This window comes from Heterodontus francisci, chromosome 1 (assembly GCF_036365525.1).
Source record: "Heterodontus francisci isolate sHetFra1 chromosome 1, sHetFra1.hap1, whole genome shotgun sequence".
In the NCBI taxonomy this organism is placed as follows: Eukaryota; Metazoa; Chordata; class Chondrichthyes; order Heterodontiformes; family Heterodontidae; genus Heterodontus; species Heterodontus francisci.
In genome coordinates this window covers 160,701,541-160,725,842 of record NC_090371.1, presented here as the reverse complement: position 1 = coordinate 160,725,842, position 24,302 = coordinate 160,701,541, and positions in this window count along the sequence as shown.

Genomic DNA, 24,302 nt, shown 5'->3' with positions numbered 1-24,302 from the left:
CTACAAGAGCAAGTCAGAGGCTAGGAATTATGTGGCAAGTAACTCACCTCCTGACTCTCCAAAGCCTATCCACCACTAAAAGGCACAAGTCAGGAGTGTGATCGAATACTCTCCACTTTCCTGGATGGGTGCAGCTCCAACATTCAAGAAGCTCGACACCATCCAGGACAAAGCAGCCCGCCTGATTGGCACCCCATCCACCACCTTCAACATTCACTCCCTTCACCACCGATGCTCACTTTTGAATTCCATCCCACTTGAGATAAAGGCTATCATGCCATTCCAGATTTCATTACTTCCATATTTTTACATTTTGTACCTGTGCACTAGCTTTTAGTGATTTGTGTACACCCAAATCCTTTTTTCAACTTCTCCACAACTCCTAGTTCCTCACTTTTCAGAAAATATTCTGATTCGTCCTTCTTGGATCCAAGTGAATAACCTCACCCTTCCCCTCAGTGAATTGAATGCTCTAGTTTTGCAGATTTACTTAATCTATGTCCCTTTGTAACCACCTGCTCCCAGCCACACAACTTACGGTGCCTTCTAACATTGTGTCATTTGAAAACTTGCATGTTTATTTAACATTCATGCATTCTATTCATGCATCCAGGTCATTAATAGATATGGTGAAAAGCTAAGGCCCCAGTACAGATCCCTGGGGAACACCATTTGTCACATCCTGCCAATAAAAAAACAAATCCTTTATCATTACTCTCTGTTTCCTACCTTCCAACCAATTACCAACCTATATCACAAGGTTACTTCTGATTCTGTGCATTCTCATTTTGCTAACAATCTGTTGGGAGGAATCTTATCAAATGCCTTCTGGAAGTCCATATCGACAATGTGAATAAACATTCCCTATCCACCATGCTAGTGACCTACTCAAAAAATTCAACCATATTAGTTAGACATGACCTACCCTTCACAAGTACTCATTTAACAAATCTGCCATTTTCTTATTACCTATTAGAGTCTTTTCTGCATCCTCTTTCAATGAGCCCACATTCCCCCCTTTACTATTCTCATATTTATTTATGTTTCGCATGTCTAGAATACACAACACAGAAACAGGCCATTCAACCCAACCAGTTCATGCCACAATTAATGCTTTATTCAAGACTCCTCCCATCCTTCATCAGCTAACTCTGTCACCATAACCCTGCTCCTTCATATGCTTATCTAATTTTCCCTTAAATGCATCTACACTATTCATCTCAACTACTCCCTGTGGTAGTGCAGTCCACATTCTCAACACTGTTTGGATAAAGAAGTTTCTTCTGAATTCCCTATTTGATTTCTTGATGATCTTATATTGATGGCCTATAGTTTTGCTCTTCCCATCAAGTGGAAACACTCTGGGGGAAATTTTATGCTGGCAGCGGGGGAAACCAATGCTGAGATCCCTGCGTCACCTCTTTTCCAGAAGGCCTGCCAAATTTAGTGCCAACCAGCCTTCCTTAGGATTTAGGACCCTGTCGCTGATAGTTCCAGCCATGCAGATCTGCCAGCCAGAGACCGGCAGCTGCAGTGCCATCAGACACCGAGGAGCAGCGCTGGAACCAGGCTTAAGGTAGGTCAGGACAGGAGGGATCTCGTGGGGTGCGGGGGAGGGTGGTCAGCAGCAAGGGCAGGGGGTGGTGTTATATATTGTTATACTATATGTATACTATATCTTTCTTTTGGGCCTCCTTATCTCGAGAGACAATGGACTTGCTATACTATATGCTACAAACTAATTAGCTAGGAACTAATTGTTACATGTAAGTGTTCCAGGGGCCACATGCACGGCTGCACTAGAGAGTCATGTGATATCTAACAGGACACCGGCCTCAGGCAGTCCTATACCAGGCAGCAGGGAAGCTGAATGGAATAAACAAAGAACTCCAACCTTTCCAAGTCTAAAGTGTGATTATTTCTAATGTATGGGAACCAGAAGACAACCAGGAGACCTGTTATGGTGGCAGCGAGTGTCTGTAAGTAACCCTAAAACATTTAAAATGAATTTAATGCTGAATTAGATTGGGAAAATTGACCCAAATTAGTGCCAGTGAGAAAGAAAAACTGAGTGAATCATGTGAAACAAAAAACGAAATGTCAACTGGCACAGCAATGAATGCACAGCTATAGTCCATTATGAATTGAGAAGCTGATGATATCATAGAGGCTTTTAAGAAGATTAAACAAAAATGCAGATTGACATTCAGTAGTTTCCTAAGAGGCACTAGTGAAGAGTAGAGGGTCAGTTATATCCTTCTGTGGGCAGGAGAGAAAGGATTAAATTGATTTAACAGCTGGGCGCTAAGTGAAGAGGACAGCAGAAAATCAAACAAAATTTTTGAAAGATTCAACACCCATCTTTAGCCAAAATCAAATCATCAGATATACCGATATGAATTTCAAGGTCTCAGACAGGAACTAGGTGAGCCTATTGACAATTTTGTAACAAGATTGAAAAATGCAGCCAGCAAATGTAAATTTAAGGATACAGATGAAAGGCTGATGGATCAGCTAATTTGGGGTTCTGAACATCCTAAAGTACAGAAAGCTGTAATTGGAAAGGACAAGCTCACAATATCACAGGCTGTAGACACTGTCAGAGGACATGAAGCCATGAGCAGACAGATGAAAACACTGTCTACCCAAACAGCTGGCCTTCAGTTAAGCCAAACGAAAGGCAGCGGGGTCGATGCAGTGAAACAACCATGAAAGAATGTACACCAAACAGAGAGGAAGACGTGCAGGAGCTGTTGATGACCACATGAATTCACAGACAGAAGGAAATGTCCCACATATGGATCAATCTGCAGAGCTTGTGGAAAGACCAATCACTGGGAAAAGATGTGAAGAATAGGGAAGAATGAGGTAAATGAGTCACTAGAACCAGAGTAACAGGGTGAATGAGTAGGGAAAGAAACCAAAACATCCATACCCTGGAAGATGACGGGTTTGAGTACACAATAGACATAGGAACCATACAACTCCATGAAATAAAAGCCAAAATACTGCAGATACTGGAAATCTGAAATAAAAACAGAAAGTGCTAGAAATACTCAGCAGGTCAGGCAACATCTGTAGAGAGAGAAGCAGAGTTAACATTTCAGGTCTGTGAGCTTTCATCAGAACTGGCAGAAGTTAGAAAAGAATTAGATTTTAAATATGTAGGTGGGGGGGTGGGGTGGGGGGGGGGGGGGGGGGGGTGCTTTGGTGGGGAAGAGAACAAAAGGGAAGTCAAAGCATTAGTCCAGAGTAATGCTTTGTCTTTCACCACAAGCATTAACACACACTTTGCCTTTTTCCTATGACAGCTTTGTTATTTAATCTCTCCTGCCCTCTGCCCGATCTCACATCTTCCCTTTTGTTCTCTTCCCCACCAACACCACCACCCCCCCCCCACCCCTTCATTTTCTAACCTTTGCCAGATCTGATGAAAGGTCACAGACCTGAAACGTTAACTTTGCTTCTCGCTCCACAGATGCTGCCAGACCTGCTGAATATTTCCAGCACTTACTGTTTTTATTAACTTCATTAAATGTCTGGATGTGACAGTTTCCAGAGAAAATAAATTCACATGACCATTCAGATCAGGAAGAGGGTGTGAGATAAGCCCACAATGATAAATCTGAAGATGAAGATTAATACCAGAGCACAGAGTAACATTATCCTGCTCAGACTATATCAGAAGATTTTTCCTGAAAATTTGGAAGAAAATAGTTACCCAAGGAATGGTGCTCTGAAACCAAACAATGTCATATAAACAGCATATGGAGGAACTGAGATTCGACAGCTAGGAACAACCCAAATCAGAGGGACACACGAAGGAAAAAATATTAACTGTATGTTCAATGTCATTGAAACTGATATTCCTGCTATTCTGGGGTGCAGCAGTTGCGAAGAGCTGCAGATTACCTCAGTAAACCATGAGATGAAAGAGGCAACACAGAGGGTTGAAGACAGTACACCCATTGAAAAGTGCCCTCCGATCAACAGCAAAGATGATCTGGTACAAATGTACCCAGAATGTTTTGATGATACGGTTGGGTACTTTGAAGATTTTGAGTATCACATCACTATTGCGATGAAACCAGTGATTCATCCCCCACGTAGGTCTGGATTTTAAGAGCCCGCCGCTAATCTCAGCGGCGAGGTCACAAAATAGCGGTCCGCACAGGCCAAACAGCCGCTGCGATCTCTCATGCGGCGGCTCATTTAAATAGCTGGGGCGGCCTGCCCCCTCAATCACATGGAGGGTGTGGGCTGTCTGTTCCCGGCAATGGCATCAGCTGCCTGTGCGCAGGCACTGGCACCATTTTTAAAGGGCAGCCAGCCCTGCTGGCATATTTAAATTTTAAAAGATATACCTCTCCAAAATTTATCAAATACATTTGTAACACCCCTTTCCCACCCCCCATAACAACTACATTAACTATTTGCCCTTCTCCCCCCAAAACACTTACCTTTAAAGTCAGAACCCCCACCCCCCCCCCCCCCCCCCCCACCAAGACTGCACAAAGTTCACCCCTTCCCACCATCCCCCACACCCATTATGTTTATTTGACCCTGTTCCCCCACACCCCTGCACTGAAAATCTCAACTCCCCCACCGCCCCCCACCCCCCACAACCAGTTTCATGCCAGCTTTCCCCGGAGAGGGAATTGAAGGCACAGGAGTGATGGCTGCTGCGCCAAAGATCATGGCAGGCCGGGAGAGTTCAGGTAAGTTTATTTCAATTTATTCATCTTTCATTTAAATATTTAGATTCAGTTCCCATTGCCCAGTGGTAAGAGCCGCCACAGAGCCTCGCCACCGCCAGGAGGATCAGGCAAGGTTCTCTTGGCGTCACACTCTGTGGTGGACCGCTGCCAGACCCATATTCCGGTCCCTATCCCCTGCCATGGAGCCTGACGTCGTGGGCTTGGTAAAATCCAGCCCGTAAAGTACCAATAGAACTAAAAGGAAAGCTAGAAAGAGAGCTCCAAGAAATGGAAGAAAAGAAGGTGCTCACCAGAGTCACAGAGCCTACAGATTGGATAAATTCCATCGTGGTGAGAGAGAAGCCAAATGGACAGCTAAGAATTTGCCTAGATCCCAAAGATCTTAATCGAGCAATAAAGAGGAATCACTACCCTATTCCAACACTGGAAGTGATCACACCAACACTGGCAGGGGAAAAAGTTTTCAGCAAGCTTGATGCCAGAAATGGCAACTGGAACGTGAAACGAGATGCGACATCTTCGCTGTTGACAACATTCAACGCACCCTTTGGTTGGTACAAATTCCTGCGCCTACCTTTTGGCCTTAAACTGAGTCAGGAAGTGTTCCAGCAGAAAATAGATGAGACATACAGGAGATGCAAAGGAGTAATCAGCATAGCGGATGATATCCAGATATATGGTGTAGATGGAAAAGATCATGACAACCGTCTACATGAAGCCATGGAGAGAACCAGGAAACATGGGATCAAGCTAAATGCGGACAAATGCATTGTGAAGGTGAAAGAATGTCAGTTCTTCGGAATGGTGTACACACCTGATGGAGTAAAGCCGAGTCCTGAAAGGATCTCAGCTCTGAGATGAAAGCCTCAAGAGATAAGAGAGAGTTGTGACCAGTGGTGTTCCACAGGGATCCGTGCTGGGACCACTGTTGTTTGTGATATACATAAATGATTTGGAGCAAAGTATAGGTGGTCTGATTAGCAAGTTTGCAGACGACACTAAGATTGGTGGAGTAGCAGATAGTGAAGGGGACTGTCAGAGAATACAGCAGAATATAAATAGATTGGAGAGTTGGGCAGAAAAATGGCAGATGGAGTTCAATCAGGGCAAATGTGAGGTGATGCATTTTGGAAGATCCAATTCAAGAGTGAATTATACAGTAAATGGAAAAGTCCTGGGGAAAATTGATGTACAGAGAGATTTGGGTGTTCAGGTCCATTGTTCCCTGAAGGTGGCAACGCAGGTCAATAGAGTGGTCAAGAAGGCATAAGGCATGCTTTCCTTCATAGGACAGGGTATTGAGTACAAGGGTTGGCAGGTCATGTTACAGTTGTATAAGACTTTGGTTCGGCCACATTTGGAATACTGCGTGCAGTTCTGGTCGCCACATTACCAAAAGGATGTAGATGCTTTGGAGAGGGTGCAGAGGAGGTTCACCAGGATGTTGCCTGGTATGGAGGGCGCTAGCTATGAAGAGAGGTTGAGTAGATTAGGATTATTTTCATTAGAAAGACGGAGGTTGAGGGGGGACCTGATTGAGGTGTACAAAATCGTGAGAGGTATAGACAGGGTGGATAGCAAGAAGCTTTTTCCCAGAGTGGGGGATTCAATTACTAGGGGTCACGAGTTCAAAGTGAGAGGGGAAAAGTTTAGGGGGGATATGCGTGGAAAGTTCTTTACGCAGAGGGTGGTGGGTGCCTGGAACGCGTTGCCAGCGGAGGTGGTAGACGTGGGCACGATAGTGTCTTTTAAGATGTATCTAGACAGATACATGAATGGGCAGGAAGCAAAGAGATACAGACCCTTAGAAAACAGGCGACATGTTTAGATAGAGGATCTGGATCGGCGCAGGCTTGGAGGGCCGAAGGGCCTGTTCCTGTGCTGTAATTTTCTTTGTTCTTTGATATGCGTGGAAAGTTCTTTACGCAGAGGGTGGTGGGTGCCTGGAACGCATTGCCAGCGGAGGTGGTAGACGCGGGCACGATAGCGTCTTTTAAGATCTATCTAGACAGATACATGAATGGGCAGGAAGTAAAGAGATACAGACCCTTAGAAAATAGGCGACATGTTTAGATAGAGGATTTGGATCGGCGTAGGCTTGGAGGGCCGAAGGGCCTGTTCCTGTGCTGTAATTTTCTTTGTTCTTTGTAGTTGAGAAGTTTCCTTGCCTTGATCCAATACATGAGTTCCTTCATACCACCCATGTTGAAACACACAGCAAACCTGCGGGAGCTGATGAAAGAAGATGTAGAGTACCAGTGGTCAGAGTCTCACGACAGGAATTTCAACAAACTCAAAAAGGTAGTAAGCAAGTGGACAAGTCTATCATACTACAACAGAAAGAAACCTGTCACTCTGCAACTAGATGCTTCCACAAAGGGACTGGGAGCAGCACTGGTACAAGAGGGAAAGCCAATAGCATTGTCATGAAGACCCCCACCTGCGAAGAATGAGGCTTATTAATTTTGTCATATAAACATCAATTTTAAACTGTTGCTGGAGTGAAGAGATGACTTGTTTGAAGAGACCAGCAGTGACTGGAAGAACATTTGCATACTAAGAGACAGTGCTTGGAGAGACAAAAGAATTGCTCACTGATTCAATTAAGAGATTGGTCTGGGCAATGGTGATCCACATCTTGCCGGGTGGGAGACAGCACTACACCACCGCCCCCCACCCCCTCCCCAACCAAGAGCTTTGGAATCCACAAAAGACGCGAGAGTTTGTTGAAAAAACTTAGTCACATGACTAACCTGTTGGCTAACTTGGAGGTTTGAATTGTGCTCACAGGACAGTTTGAATTCAGACTGCAAAGTGTAACTGAACCAGCCTCTCTCCTGGCTGACTCTGTTGCTTTCTCACAAGCCTCCGGACCCACTGAGGACACGTAAACCTCAAGGGAGAAAAGACTCCTATATTGAAACAAGTTAAAGCGTGTACTGGGCCCCAACGAACAGCAAGATTTACTGGCAACCAAAGACTCAACATCAAACTCAAAGGACTGTAATTAAAATCCATCTATTGCCTCAAACTTTTCCTCTTTATTCTTTTCTACTTTTTCTGTCTCTATATGCGTGTGTGTTTATCACAGATACCTGCTCGCATGGCCACGTTGCGTATTCGTAGCCATTACCCGAATTAGAGTTTAAGATTAATAAACTTTCACCTTTCTTGTTTAAATCTAAGAAAATCTGTCTGATTTCTTTGCCTTACAATTGGAAAACAGTGAACAAGGATTCACTGAGGGGGAGCTAAAAACACAATGTTTTCAAAATTAAACCCTGTTACGCTTAAACCAGGCAAAGACTGAGAGGGAACCCCTAGACCCTTTTCTCACCTGGTCGTAACGGCATTCACATACAAAGCTCTAACCTCAGCTGAGACCAGATATGCCAGCATAGAAGGAGAGCTTTTGACAGTCGTGTATGGATGTGAGAAGTTCCATGTATATCTCTACGGGAGAAAGTTCATAGTGAAGAGAGATCATCGTCCACTACAGCAGATCTACAAGAAAAATCTATGTAAAGCACCAGCAAGACTGCAAAGGTTACTCTTGAGGCTTCAGAGTTACGATTTCACTCTGAAATACAAGCCAGGAAAAGAAATCGTGCTGGCAGACACCCTATCTTGGTTCCGAAGAAGGGTCGCTGGCCCGGGGCGTTGGCTCTGCTTCTCTTTCCGCGGGTGCTGCTGGACCTGCTGAGTGGTTCCAGCATTTCTTGTTTTTGTTTCAGATTTCCAGCATCCGCAGTATTTTGCTTTTATTTACACTATCTCGGTTGTCGCCACAGGAGAAACACGAGATAGAAAATCTAGGTATAAAGATTCATGACCTAATGAATGTAACACCCCAAAACTGAGTCAAATTAGAGATGAGACCAGCAGAGACGAGGAGTTAGAGTTAGTCTCTCAGAAAGTGATCCAGAGATGGCCAGATAACATACAGCAAACACAGCCAGCAATATGGCAGTACTGGTCTATCAGAGGTGACATCTCACTAGAAGATGGTGTTCTGCTGGCCGGATCCAGAATAATCATACCCAAAACAATGCAGAAGGAACTTCTCCAAAAGATACATGAAGGCCACATGGGAATGGAGAAGTATAAGCGCAGCGTCAGATCAGCTGTGGGATAGGCGTATAGAAAGGCATCGAAAATATGGGGGGTGTCTACATGCAATGTATGCCCGAAGTACAGAAACACACAGCAGAAAGAGATGATAGCCACTGAAGTACCACCCAGACCATGGCATACTGTAGGAGCCGATTTATTCACACACAATCAAGATTGGTATCTCACAATCGCAGACTACTACTCAAAGTTCCCTTTTATCTGGAAGGTATAAGACTTGAGAACCACAACAATCCTCTCAGTAGTACGAGTTCTGTTCGCTGAGCAAGAGATTCCTGAAAGATTAATAAGTGACAATGGCACCCAATTCACATCCAGAGAATTCAAGGAATTCACTGAACAGCATGGGTTCAACACCATCACCTCATCACCACACTACCCATGGGGACACGGGTGTATAGAAAGATACGTCCAGACGGTGAAAAGAACCCTTGAGAAATGCCGAGAGATGAAGGAAGACCAAAATCTGGTCTTATTGTCACTCCGATCCACACCTCTCAAGGCTGATATGAAATAATCTGCAGAGCTGTTAAATGAAAAGAAAGTAAGACTACTCTGCCTAGCAAAATACATCCTCCAAGTGACCAGGAGGAAATGAAACAGCAACTCACTGAGGCATAGGTAAGAGGAGATCAACACTTCAACAAGTATGCTAAATCCCTACCTGAGCTGTTGAAAGGGCAAACTGTACATGTTCAGAATCCAATCATGAAAACCTGGAGCCCAGCACAATGTGTTGCTGATGCTGAGACTCCAAGGTCATACCATCATTGAGACCGAAACTGGTAACCAAATGAGAATCCATATTCGACCTACACATGAGCTGGAAAAACAGAAAAGACCATCAACAACATCGGAAACATCACCATCCAGCAAGACAACATTAACAATGTCACCAGCAAGTCACACAACATTAGCAACAGCAAGCACAACTCCTACAACACCAGGAGCAACAAGCACAATATCGCCTGTGCAGCGTGCCAACTCACCACCAAGAGCAACAAATGCCAAATCTACAAGTTGGAGGCACAGCATCTTACCACCTAAGTGATACCGTGAATAATATTATAGAAAAGAATACACGCTCTAAAAGACTCTAAAAGCGGTTCAGATTTTTTCCAAAAGTCGGTTGATAATCTTCTTTAGTTTAGAAAAAGTTAATGACTGGGACAGTTATATTAAAATAGGGACATTATGTTTTTAAAGAAAGAGGAATGTTATACTATCTGTAAAGTGCAAGGAACTAATTGTGATGCATACGTGTTCCGGGGGCCACATTCATGGCTGCACTAGAGTGATATGAGGTGTAACAGGACACCAGCCTAGGGCAGCCCTATACCAGGTAGGCCCTCAGGGGGCCTCCCCTCCTTCCTGATGCTGGGTTCATCGTTCAGGCACTAAGTGCCTTTGATCAAGTGAACACCACTTGCCCCCGGAGCTGGGAAGTAGCCAGCACGGTTTATCGTGCCGTGCTTTTCATGTGGTGACTGGACCACCCGCTGCACGGGTAATTGCAGCTGCAGCGGGAAGTGGCCCTTAATTGGGAGCCAATTACCCAGTTAAGGGCCTGAATTGGCAGCGGAGCAGGAAGGCTTTTCACAAGCCTTCCTGCTCTGGACTAAATTTCAATGGAAGTGGGGTGATGGTGGATTCCCCTCCTGCCACCATCCCACTCGATTTTATGCGTTCCCGCCTCCAAATCTGCCGCAGGGCAGTGCATAAAATTTATCCTTTGCCTTCTCTTTTTGAAAGAGATCCACCCTGTTCAGCCTTTCATGATAGGTGTAAACTCACAGTTCTGGTATTATCCTTCCCAATCTTTTTTGCACCCTCTCCAGTGCTTGTACATTTCTTTTATAAGATCGTGGTGGAGTGGTTAGCACCGCAGCCTCACAGCTCCAGGGACCCGGGTTCGATTCCGGGTACTGCCTGTGTGGAGTTTGCAAGTTCTCCCTGTGTCTGCGTGGGTTTTCTCCGGGTGCTCCGGTTTCCTCCCACAAGCCAAAAGACTTTCAGGTTGATAGGTAAATTGGCCATTATAAATTGTCACTAATATAGGTAGGTGGTAGGGAAATATAGGAACAGGTGGGGATGTGGTAGGAATATGGGATTAGTGTAGGATTAGTATAAATGGGTGGTTGATGTTCGGCACAGACTCGGTGGGCCGAAGGGCCTGTTTCAGTGCTGTATCTCTAATCTAATCTAATCGTGTCCAGAACTGTACACAGTACTCCAAGTGTGATCTAATCAAGGTTCACTACAGGTTTAGGATAACTTCTCTACTTTTCAATTCTATCCCTCTAGAAATAAACCCCAGTGCTTGGTTTGTTTCTTTTTACTGGCCTTATTAACCTGCGTCACTACTTTCAGTGATTTCTGTATTTGTATTCCCAGAGCCCTTTGCTGCTCTACCCCACTTAGATCCTTATTTTCCAAGTAATATATGACCTCCTTATTTTGTTAGCAAAATGCAGTACCTCACACTTATCTATGTTGAAATTTGTTTGCCAATGATATGCGCATTCCACAAGTTTATTAATGTCTTGTAATTTGTTGCAGTCCTCTTCAGTATTGATTCTCCCAATTTGGTATCATCAAATTTAGAAATCGTGTTTTTGATTCTGAAGTCTAAATTATTAATATAAATTGTGAAAAACTGTCCTAGCACTGATCCTTGTGGGACCCCTCTTCCCACCTTCTGCCATTCTGAAGAGCTTTGATATCACAAGCATTTTTTTCATATTTCCTTTTTATACCTCATTTTTTGTATCCTCCTTTGCTTTTATATCTCTCCCGGTCTGCTAGGTTTTTTTCTTTTCCTTGCATTTGTGTAAGCCTTTTTCTGTTATTTTTTTTTATTCGTTCCTGGGACCTGAACACTGCTGGCTGTTTCTTTCCTCAGTTGTTGACCATGGTTGCTTAACTAGACATTTTACTGATTTTATATTGTATAAAACACTTTGACTACTTCCACTGTTTGTCCATAGGTTTATCCATGACAGTTCAGCCCAGTTTAGTGTTGATCAAATCATTTCTCACTCCTGCAAAGTTTGTCTGACTTAAATTCAAAAGCTTGTTTTATGATTCGCCCTTTCAAACATATTCGGGCCACTAAATGCAAAATGTTCCCTTTTCCATCAGATTGATAGCTAATTGTGGTTCATTATTCAACACTAAATCCAGTATGGTCAGTTTTCATTGGTTCTAAAACAGTTTCTAGAAAACTGTCCCAAATATATCCTAGAAATTCATTATAGTACTTGAGCTGTGCTGCTTCTTACAGTCTGTGAAAATTAAAATCTCATTATAATCACATTGTTTTTGCAACATATTTCACCGATTTCCATATTGACACATCCCCCACAAGATGTCTGCATGCTTTGCTTTCCATCCAGTGTTTCCACTTACCTTTACTGAATTCCCAACTTTCTACGATGATAAAAGATAAAATTATCAATATTGCCACTTCTCCTTTTCCAATTTCCCTGTCCTTTCTGAAGATCCTACAGCCCAGAATATTGGCTCGCAGTCCTCTAAAGCTGTAGCCTGGTCTTTGTAATAGCCACTATTTCATATCCTTTAAACTGAATTTGTGCTTTCAACTCATGTTTTATTTCCTGTGTTACATGCATTAGTGTATAAAATTCCCATCTGGGCACATTTCCTCCTTGCGCACATCCCACTGGTCCTTTGCTCCCCTATTTTGAATTACAGTGCAAATTTTCCCCTCCCACACCCCAACTAGTTTAAAATCATTACCAACTGCCCTATTTACCCTTATCAAAAGACACAAAATTATTTTACACACTTATTGAATAACATTTATACCCACATCCATACAACAATGACACCCAGCTCTACATTTCTGCAACCACCTTCGATTCCAAGGCTATTGCCATACTAACAGACTTTCTGACCAACATAGTTGTGAATGAGTTGACACTTCCCTCATTCAACGTCAAGAAAACCAAAGCTGTTCTTTGCTGTGACCAATGCGTCTCTGGCACCAACCCCACCTGCTTTCCTGGAAGCACACTTACATTGATTCAGATGGCATCCAACCTCAGGATTCTCCTTTCATTAGATCGACCTTCCCACCCACATTGGATTTGTAGCTAAGTGTACAAATTTCACATCTGCCTTAGATATTGCCTCAGATTGAGTGGTACTGGTCACTCCCATAAGTGGTCCACATGTCTAATTTTCAGGAGTGTACTACTAAATATGGGTACGATTGTATAGTGTTTATGTTATTGGGCTTGTAATCCAGACACCTGGAATAATAATAGAGAATGCAAATTCAGTTTCCACCATGGCAGTTTGAGAATTTGAATTCATTTTCTTAAATCTGGAAAAAGAAGCTGGTGTCAGTAAAAGCGACCATGAAGCTGTTGGATTGTTGTAAAAGTCCAACAGGTTCGCTAATGTGACCTAACAACCCGCTTTGTGATCCAAACTAGATATTATGGGTGGAATCTTACGGACTTAACTATTGACAGAGCATCAGGACCATACCTGGGTCGGCAAACCAACCCTGCGAGTAGCAGGCCTTCCAGTTGAATTTTGCGGGAGTCATCCAATTAAGAGGCTGGCCCCAGGATTGGCATCCAATTAGATGCAGCAAGCTGGACAAGCAGTCAGAGGTCCAAATTAGGGATGAGTATTTAAAGAGACAACGGAAGCACGCACAGAGGCAGAATTGTGCGTTGTGGCTAGCAAATTTGCATAAGCAAAAGGAGGAGGAAGATGGATGCCAGAAGGGGAAGGGCAACCCCATGGTTCATGAACGAGGTGCTTGAGGTTATGGTGGAAGCTGTGAGGGCACAGAGGCAGGTGCTCTTTCCAGAGGATGGTAGGAAGTGGCCAGTCAGCCTCACCAAACAAGCATGCCTGGAAGTTGCAGAGGAGGTGAGCAACTGGATTATGGTGTGTAGGATTTGGATCCAGTGCAGGAAATGCTTCAATGACCTCTTGAGATCTGGCAAGTTGAGTGGCATGCAAGTTCCAGTTGGGAACCATCACTCTCACCTCCGTAGCCTTCTCCAGCACGCATATCCTTTGAAGCACTCTACTTGCAACTACTCATAAGGATGTCTGCCCAGGCTCCACCTCAACTCTACATCTCCAAAGACAACAATGACAGTCTCCCTCAGTTTGCTGACCAAGCACTCCCCTTCCCAGTGAGCCCCCTCAAATGTCGTGCCTACATCCTAGACAAAAGCTGAACTCATTAGAGTCATCACCCTCATATTTTCTCATTGCAGGAGAAGAAAGCATACAACACTTGGGAGAGGCATAGAAGCAGGGATGGTGTTGTCTCCTTGGCCATCCTAATGCCAATGGAGGAGGATGCCCTGGAAATTGGCATGGTGGCATCAGTGCAGGCGATTGCTGAGGAGATATGGGGATGCCACAGAAGCCAGGTGAACGCAGTACATATGACACTTGAAGTTGGCTCTGGCATCTGACTTATGTGGAGCCCTGTTCATTGACGTGAGAAATACTATGTTCAGTGAAATGCAAGGACTTGATCTGTTGGCTATATGCTGTACTTTTTTTAACCTTCCACGGTGGCATTGCTGGAGGCACAGCAAGATGAGGGAAGAGGCATTTCACTCCTCAGAGGAGGAAGAGCACTGAGGAAGCACCATCACATGACTCATGTACACCCACCACCAGCGCAGATACATTCACCTCAGTGAATCCAGCATCACAGATAGAAAGGGTGGCACATGGTGAGCAGCACTTCACATGTGAGCAGGAGCAGATGCTGCAGGAGAGACAGCTATGAAAGTTCCCATTGGAGGCATGAGGAAGCAGCCAGCTATGCTCAGCTAGACACAGATGCTAAGTCTGGGTGGGACATTTACTAAGGGAGGACCTGTGGAGCAGCAAAGGGACATTTGTGGTCATCTATCAGAATTTCCAGAGGTAGTGTGGTCCCTTGCGCTGAAGATGAAGGGGACCATTGCTGTCATGAGAGCTGTTATGTCTCTGGAATATGAGCACTTGATGACCTCCATTAAAAGAGTGGCCAACCTCATGGAGAGTCAGACAGAGCAGGCCAATGAGTGGATGCAGGCACACAATGGCTTCCATACAATGGCGGCCACCTTGAAAAGCACTGTGCAAACAGTCACCTTGATGGCTGAGCACTACATTCAAATGCATCCAAGTGCTCACGCACACTTAATTAGCAGGAAGGTGCAGGTTGGCCATGAGAGGGAAGAGGTAGACAGGGATGATGGCATTGGGAGCTCCCTCAAAGTGCCCCCACGTCATGGTCCTTTCTAGCAGCCCCTCTGATAGAGGCACAGCAGCCGACTCCTAACCCATGACTGAGGCTGCCCCTGCACATATGCAGGTGGGGCAGTCTTTGGAGGGGCCCTCAAAAGCTCACCATAGGCATCTAAAGTGTCAGAGCCTGGAAACAAGCAGGCTGCTCTGCCAGGCCATGTCCTCCTCCTCCTGCTCTATCCCCAACATCCTCTGGCACCAGTTCCACTACTCTTTGAAATGCCAAGTTGTGCAGGATGCAACACACCGCCACTGTGTGTGATACCCTTACCAGCCCCTATTGAAGGGCACCCCCAGAGTGGTCAAGGCAGCTGAACCACATTTTAAGCAAGCCAATTGCTTGATCTGTTGTGGCCCTGATATACAGAAGTCACCTATTGAACTTCTTGTGTGCCTCTGGTGGGGTTATGCGCTGGTATAAGCAGCCAGGTCTTCAGTAGGGTACTCCTTGTCACCCGGGAGCCATCAATTAAGGCTGTGTGGAGGTGTGAAGAGCTGAGGCACCTGAGATTGCTGGAGGATAAAGGAGTTGTTGCAACTCCCAGGAAACTTCACACACACCTGCAGGATTCGCTTCTGTTGGTCACGTACCAGCTACATATTGAATGAGTGGAAGCCCTTACAATTAACAAATACACCTGGCAGGTCCTGTGTGTTCCTGATGCATGATTGAGGACTCTGACCTTCTTCCCTACCTGCAATCGAGCTAATTCTGGTCCCGCTTGCCTGTCATATGACACCTTCATCTTCCCTTGTTTCGAAAGTATATCCTTTTCTGTAGAAAACCTAGAGATAACGATGACTGGGTCGTTCTTACCTGCCTTCCAAACATCAACTCTGTAGGTGATGGTAAACCAATGTCCAATGGAGTAGCTGGGAGGTGCAACATTGCAACCTTTAGATCTTGACCCGCCTGCCTACACTTTAAAATAAGCGATTAGATGGTGTGCACCATGCATTCAGCTATGCCATTAGACTTTGGATAATGCGGCGACAATGTCACATTACACACTCCCCACCTGGCACATGTTTCGGAATGGTTTTCCTGCATATTGCAGCCCATTATCGGAGAGGAGTTTGTCTGGCAGGCCAAATAGGCTGAACAGTATCCTGTAGCTGCCTGATGATCAGAAACTTGGTGAAGTAGTCCGTGACAAGAAGGAAATCATCGCCCTGTACTTGAAACAAATCATGGCCAATTTTCGCCCATGGATGTGAAGGTGTTTCATGTGGGATCAAGGGTTCCTTCTGTTGATTCGGCTGACATGTTTGACATGCCTCACAGGATTTCACCACCAACTCAACATCACCATTGATTCCTGGCCAGTAGACCATCTCTCTGGCAAGGCAACTGGTACGTTCTATTCTTAAATGCCCTTGATGTAGTTGAGCTAGGATATCAGAATGCAGATCTTTGGGTATCAGGACTCGTTTGCCTTTGAAAATCACCCCTTGTGATTCATAGATTCATACAGCACTGAAACAGGCCCTTCAGCCCACTGAGTCTGTACCGACCAACAACCACCCATTTATACTAATCTGACATTAATCCCATATTCCCTACCACTTACCTACACTGGGGGCAATTTACAACGGCCAATTTACCTATCAAGCTGCAAGTCTTTGCCTGTGGGAGGAAACCGGAGCACCCGGCGGAAACCTACGCGGTCACAGGGAGAACTTGCAAACTCCTCACAGGCAGTACCCAGAACCGAACGCAGGTCGCTGGAGCTGTGAGGCTGCGGTGCTAACCACTGTGCCACCCAGCTCGCCTCAATACGGCCAGCCTGTATGGTGTCAGGCCAATCCTTCCTGATGAAAGATAGAATATGAATGTAAGCCATCAAAAAATATAAAAACGGACTGTAAAAGCTTCTACAGGTACATAAAAAGGAAACGTTTGGCTAAGACAAATGTGGGTCCATTACAGGCAGAATCAGGAGAATTTATAATGAGGAATAGAGAAATGGCAGAGAAACTAAATGATTACTTAGTGTCTGTCTTCATTGAGGAAGATACAAGAAATCTCCTAGAATTAGAGATCCAAGAGATTAGGGGGAATGAGGAATTGAAGGAAATTAGTATTAGTAAAAAGGTTGTATTGGAGAAATTAATGGGGCTGAAGGTTAATAAGTCCCCAGGACCTAATATTCTACATCCCAGAGTGTTGAAAGAGGTAGCTATGGAGATAGTGGATGCAGTGGTGACCATTTTCCAAAATTCTATAGATTCTGGAATGCTTCCTGCAGATTGGAAGATCGCAAATGTCACCCCACGATTTAAGAAGGGAGGGAAAAAGAAAACAGGGAACTGTAGACTTGTTAGTCTCACATCAGTTGTTGGGAAAATGCGAGAATCTATTCTAAAGGATGTGATAAATGGACACTTGGAGAATAATGATCTTATTGAGCATAGTCAACATGGATTAATAAATGGGAAATCATGTTTGACGAACCTGTTGGAGTTTTTTGAGGATGTTACTAACAGAATTGATAAAGGGGAGTCGGTGGACATGGTATACTTGGATTTTCAGAAGGCTTTTGATAAAGTCCCCCACAGGTGGTTGGTTAGCAAAATTAAAAGCACATGGGATAGGAGGTAATATACTAGCATGGATTAAGGATTGGTTAACAGGCAGAAAGCAGAGAGTAGGAATAAACGGGTCATTCTCGCATTGGCAGGCTGTGGCTAGTGGGGTACTACAGAGGTCAGTGCTTGAGCCCCAGCTGTTCACAATATGATTTGGATGTGGGGACCAAATGTATTATTTCCAAGTTCACGGATGACAACTAGGTGGGAATGTGTGTTGTGAGGAAGATGCAAAGCGGTTTTAAGAGGATTTAGACAGACTCAGTGAGTGGGCAAGAACGTGGCAGATGGAATATAATGTGGAATAATGTGAGGTTATCCACTTTGGTAGGAGGAATAGATGTTCAGAGTATTTCTTAAATGGTAAGGGATTAGAGAGTGTAGATGTACAAAGGGACCTGGGTGTCCTCGTCAATAAATCACTGAAAGCTAGCATGCAGGTGCAGCAAGCAATTAGGAAGACTAATGGTATGTTAGCCTTTATCGCAAGAGGTTTTGAGTAGTGAAGTCTTGCTTCAATTGTATAGAACCTTGGTTAGAACGCACCTGAAGTACTGTGTGCAATTTTGTTCCCCTTAGTGTAGGTAGGATTTTATGTAAGCCTTTTCTGTTACTTTTTTTTATTCGTTCCTGGGACCTGAACACTGCAACGAAGGCTTACCAGACTCGTTCCCGGGATAGCGGGACTGTCCGACGGAGAGAGATTGGGGAAACTGGGCCCATATTCTCTAGCGTTTCGAAGAATGAGAGGTGATCTCATTGAAACCTACAAAATACTTAAAGGGATAGACAGGGTAGATGCAGCTAAGATGTTTCCCCTGGTTGGGGAGTCCAGAACCAGGGGACACAATGTCAAAATAAAGGGGAATCCACTTAGGACAGAGATGAGGAGAAATTTCTTTACTCAGAGGGTTGTGAATCTTTGGAATTCTCTACCTCAGAGGGCTGTGGAAGCTCAGTCATTGGGTATGTTTAAAGCAAAGATTGTCAGATTTCTAAATACAAATGACATAAGGGGATATGAGGATAGTGTGGGAAAAAGGTGTTGAAGTGGATGATCAGCCAAGATCATATTGAATGGCGGGGCAGGCTCAATGGGCTGAATGGCCTATTCCTGCTCCTGCTCCTATGTTCCACAATCACCATGCACAACAATAGGGTGGGGTCACACACTGTACCACCTCTGAGTTCTCACTTTTGGGGGTTCTGAAACTCATGAGGTCAATCTTCAGGACATCCTCAATCTCAGTTTCCACACCATGAACATGCAAATTTAGCGAGACATCTACATCTTTATTCGGGTTGGGAAACCTGCTCAGGGTATCCAATGTGACCATTTTGATGCTTGGTTCATATTGTACGTCACAGTTGTAGCCCTGGACAAAACAAACAAAGAACAGTACAGCACAGGAACAGGCCATTCGGCCCTCCAAGCCTGCACCGATCTTGATGCCTGCCTAAACTAACACCTTCTGCACTTCCGGGGCCCATATCCCTCTATTCCCTTCCTATTCAGATATTTGTCAAGATGTCTCTTAAACGTTGCTATCGTATCTGCTTCCACCACTTCCCCTGGCAGCAAGTTCCAGGCACTCACCACCCTCTGTGTAAAAAACTTGCCTCGCACATCCCCTCTAAACTTTGCCCCTTGCACCTTAAACCTATGTCCCCTCGTAACTGACTCTTCCACCCTGGGAAAAAGCTTCTGACTATCCACTCTGTCCATGCCGCTCATAACTTTGTAAACCTCTATCATGTCACCCCTCCACCTCCGTCGTTCCAGTGAAAACAATCCGAGTTTTTCTAACCTCTCCTCATAGCTAATGCCCTCCAGACCAGGCAACATCCTGGTAAACCTCCTCTGTACCCTCTCCAAAACCTCCATGTCCTTCTGGTAGTGTGGCGACCAGAATTGCACGCAATATTCTAAGTGTGGCCTAACTAAGGTTCTGTGCAGCTGCAACATGACTTGCCAATTTTTATACTCTATGCCCCGACCGATGAAGGCAAGCATGCCGTATGCCTTCTTGACTACCTTATCCACCTGCGTTGCCACTTTCAGTGACCTGTGGACCTGTACGCCCAGATCTCTCTGCCTATCAATACTCCTAAGGGTTCTGCCATTTACTGTATACCTCCCACCTGCATTAGACCTTCTAAAATGCATTACCTCACATTTGTCCGGATTAAACTCCATCTGCCATTTGTCCGCCCAAGTCTCCAACCGATCTATATCCTGCTGTATCCTCTGACAATCCTCATCATTATCCGCAACTCCACCAACCTTTGTGTCGTCCGCAAACTTACTAATCAGACCAGCTACATTTTCCTCCAAATCATTTATATATACTACAAACAGCAAAGGTCCCAGCACTGATCCCTGCGGAACACCACTAGTCACATCCCTCCATTCAGAAAAACACCCTTCCACTGATACCCTCTGTCTTCTATGACTGAGCCAGTTCTGTATCCATCTTGCCAGCTCACCTCTGATCCTGTGTGACTTCACCTTTTGTACCAGTCTGCCATGCGGGACCTTGTCAAAGGCTTTACTAAAGTCCATATAGATAACATCCACTGCCCTTCCTTCATCAATCATCTTCGTCACTTCCTCAAAAAACTCAAGCAAATTAGTAAGACACGACCTCCCCTTCACAAAACCATGCTGCCTCTCGCTAATAAGTTCGTTTGTTTGCAAATGGGAGTAAATCCTGTCCCGAATAATCCTCTCTAATATTTCCCTACCACCGACGTAAGGCTCACCGGCCTATAATTTCCTGGATTATCCTTGCCACCCTTCTTAAACAAAGGCACAACATTGGCTATTCTCCAGTCCTCTGGGACCTCACCTGTAGCCAATGAGGATGCAAAGATTTCTGTCAAGGCCCCAGCAATTTCTTCCCTTGCCTCCCACAGTATTCTAGGGTAGATCCCATCAGGCCCTGGGGACTTATCTACCTTCACCAAAAGTCTCTGCAACTGAGAAGGAGCACTCATGAGCGGTTTGCACCATTTGGTTTCAAGCAGCTTGTGGTCAATCGCCACGGTAAAATGTATTCCTAACAAGTAGGTGTGAAAACTAACGATATCAAAAACCAGAGCTAACGTTTCACATTCGTTGTTAGAGTAATTCGATTGGGTTTGTGACAAACTCGTGATGTGAAGGCGACTGGCTTCCCTTCCTGCATGCTGCGGGCACCTAATCCCTTCCGGGACTCGCCAACCTCGAGCATGGTCTCTTCGGTTGGGTCGTAATATTGAAGCATGCTGTCTTGATTCAACAGTGTTAACTTTAAGGACTCAGGAAACACCTGGTGGACTTCGTGCCACATGTAAGGGGTATCTTTACGCAGCAGTTCCCTAAGCAATGCTGCTCACTCAGTGAAATTGGGGGTGTATGGGGCCAAAAGGTTGAACAGCCCTAGACACCATAGTAGGTCTTTCTGGTCCTGAGGGGTCAGTATGGCTCTGACATGTTTGATCTTATCTGAGTCCGGGCATATTCCTGTGGCGGAATATATTGACCAAAAGAAGTTGATGTGCTCAACGTTGACCTGGCACTTCTTACCATTAAACACAAGGTCTTCACAACAAGCAGCCAGCATTAACAAATGCAAGTTTTGGTCATGCTCTGCCTTGGTTCACCCCATCACTGCAATAGCGTCAGCTATACACATTGAGCCCGGGACATTCTCCGTTATCGTGTCCATGTATTGTTGGAAAATGGCCTCGCACACACCAAACGGTAACCGTCTGAAGCAGTGTCTCCCAAATGGTATTCTAAATGCTGTGGGTAGCTGGGACAACTTGGCAAAGTGGACTGACCAGTAGTCATGTTTAGCGTCGCGTTTTGAATATTACTTAGCACCACAAAACTTAGGATTCAGCTCCTCCCGGGTCGGGCATCTCTTAAGGGCTAAATTCAGTCATTGTGGGTCTAAGCAAATCCTGAGCTTGCCATCTTTCTTCGGCACAGGTAATAGAACTGCACCAATCTCACTGCTGGTGCACTTGGTGGATGACTGTTGTGCTCCATCTCCACTTTAAGCTTCTCTTGAATGTGCATGCTGCACTTCCGCGGTGTTGATAGTAGGAACTGCATACTCCCTCACGTGCAATATGTCATCACCCTTGAAGTTGCCGATTGCATCAATTGTCTGGGTAGTTTTAGGTCTCTAACTGACGCAATGTACTCCGTGTTGCAACCTTCTGTACCTTTCAGTGCAGTACCGACCTCATGCATAGAGATGATTCGTAAATCTTGACAGACAGGAAGCTCTGCGACAGCTGGTCCAGTTGTGTGTACAATGTAAAAAATTTGTGGCAGCCATTCACAGCTTCCAGAGCTGCACTGTAAGGTTATCGTTCCAATGCACTTGATTGGAGAACCATTATAGGCAGTCAGCCTAGCTGTGGTGGGTTGCACCATAGATTCGCATCTCAGTATACGGGTGGGCAGAATATTTGCACTTGCTCTGGTGTCGATTTATACCGAGCTTATGCTTGCCACTTTTCTGCAGACATATAATCCCGATAATGGCGAATGTCTCAAATTGTGTAATAGCATTGGCATGTTGATCCAGATTAATTACGTGAAATACTTGCTCACTGTTCGCACACGTGCACTCCTTGTCCATGTTCTCCTAGCAATCTGTGTCTCTGCTAACCTGAAGTATCTGCTTGGGCTTTTGTTGTGTGTTGGCATACCTCATTGTGTTTGCCCTCCTTTCTCTGCCACCATTCCTATGTACAGTATCTGAGCTGCCTTGCACTGCCTTGCCCACTGTCCTCGCATGCCATAAGCTTTGCACAGGTCCTGGTAAGCTGGACAACTGTGAATTGGGCAAGTCAGGCCACATTTGCTACAAGGCTTAGAAGACATGGGAGTCTCGGTTACCATCCCAATTGTTGTAGCCGTCCCCCAGCGCTTGTTGGCCATGTTGGCATTAAATTTCCTTCCACCCTTGAGTAGTGCATCTATGTTATGCCCTTTCTTCTTTTCTAGCAAGTCTTTTTGAAAGACCTCTAGTGGAGTAGATGCGATTACTAGCTCTATTAGCTGTTCTGACAATTTGGTATCTGCAAAGTCACAATATTGAACTTTGTCTCGGCACCTCGCAACAAGTTGTTCAATGGACTCATCTTGTCTTTGCCAGTAGGTCATAAGCTCAAGCCTATGTACTCGGAAATTTAGCTTTACCTTCAGTTGCTGCTCCAGGAAGGACCAGATCTTGCTAGGGTCCTTCAGATCCTCAGCTGACAATCCTGAGGTACTAAGACATTGTAAACCCTCATTGCCCAATGCGAGCTTAATTTTGGTAACTTGTTTCTCTGGTTCACACTTTGTCATCCAGGAAACACAGCTCCATTTGCTGTCGGAATAGTTTAGATTCAGACGTTATATCCAACACCTTCCAGTCTATAATTGGATATCTGAAACCCATTGTCTTTTGATTTTTTTTTATAAATATAGGACATTTACAGTTGTATTTTTCACAAGCACACTTCTTCTCATTTCCCTTTTAAGACAGGTTTTTTTTTAAACCTGCCCATTTTAAGAGTGAGAGACTGCAGCCTTTGCTGTTTACACAGCATTTTAAAAAATACGAAGACAGATTTTTGTTGACACAGCTGTTCAACCTTTTCTTAAAACTGTGAGCTGCCTTTTTTCCCTAAACTGAGTGAGAGCTTTTTTAGCTGAGAGTTTTTTTTTAAGCAGCCAGCTGCAGCTTGTAGTTCTGACAGCTGCCACAGCCAGGCTTTCTCACTGTTCTGGACGTCCCGTGGCACCGTTGGGCTCGTCCAGCTCTTTTCGGCTTAGGTCCCGCCCATGAAACAAAAAAAAGGAAAGCTAAAACAGTAATGGCTTTAGCTATTGCTTTTAAAATGATTCGACCCACTGCCATAGATGAAAGCTCTGATCTCCTGGCAAATTGCCGGCCGTACAGACCGAACTTCAACACCTCCCGGGGTACTGTCTGTAGCCTGGCTCACTGCAGTGTTGTGGGGACTCCTGTTAACTGTTCTCCTGGATCTTCAGTCACTCCAGAGAAGCAGGCCGCTTTTCTTTGTTATCTCATTTGATGTGCTCTGCAGGAAAAATCAAACGTTGCCATGATGTGATTTTTGTGGTCTTCAGAAAAAATAAATCCCAAATGCTGCCACCACATAACATTACTTGTCCCTTTCATGTGTGATCTGTTGTAGTCCTGTGAGTATTACAAATAATATCCCAATAAAATGTGGGTTTTATTATAACTGAACTGGAACATATATACAAATAGTTACTGCATGAGCTAGATCTAAACACTTTAGTCTGCTGGGCTCCACCCACAACTTCCTGGTAATGTGAGACACGACATCACTTCCTCTGGTATCTTCACTTTCAGCTTTTAAGGTGGCCCGTTCTTAAGGTACTCCCTTCTTACGGTCGTTCCACAACACTATGGAGCTGTGATCGCCACATCAGTGCAGTCAACTATGCCCGGGACCTGAAAAAATCCAGCCATCAAGGCGAAGCCTATAGTCCTCCAGGTTTCACTGGCTACATCAATGTCAAACTTGATG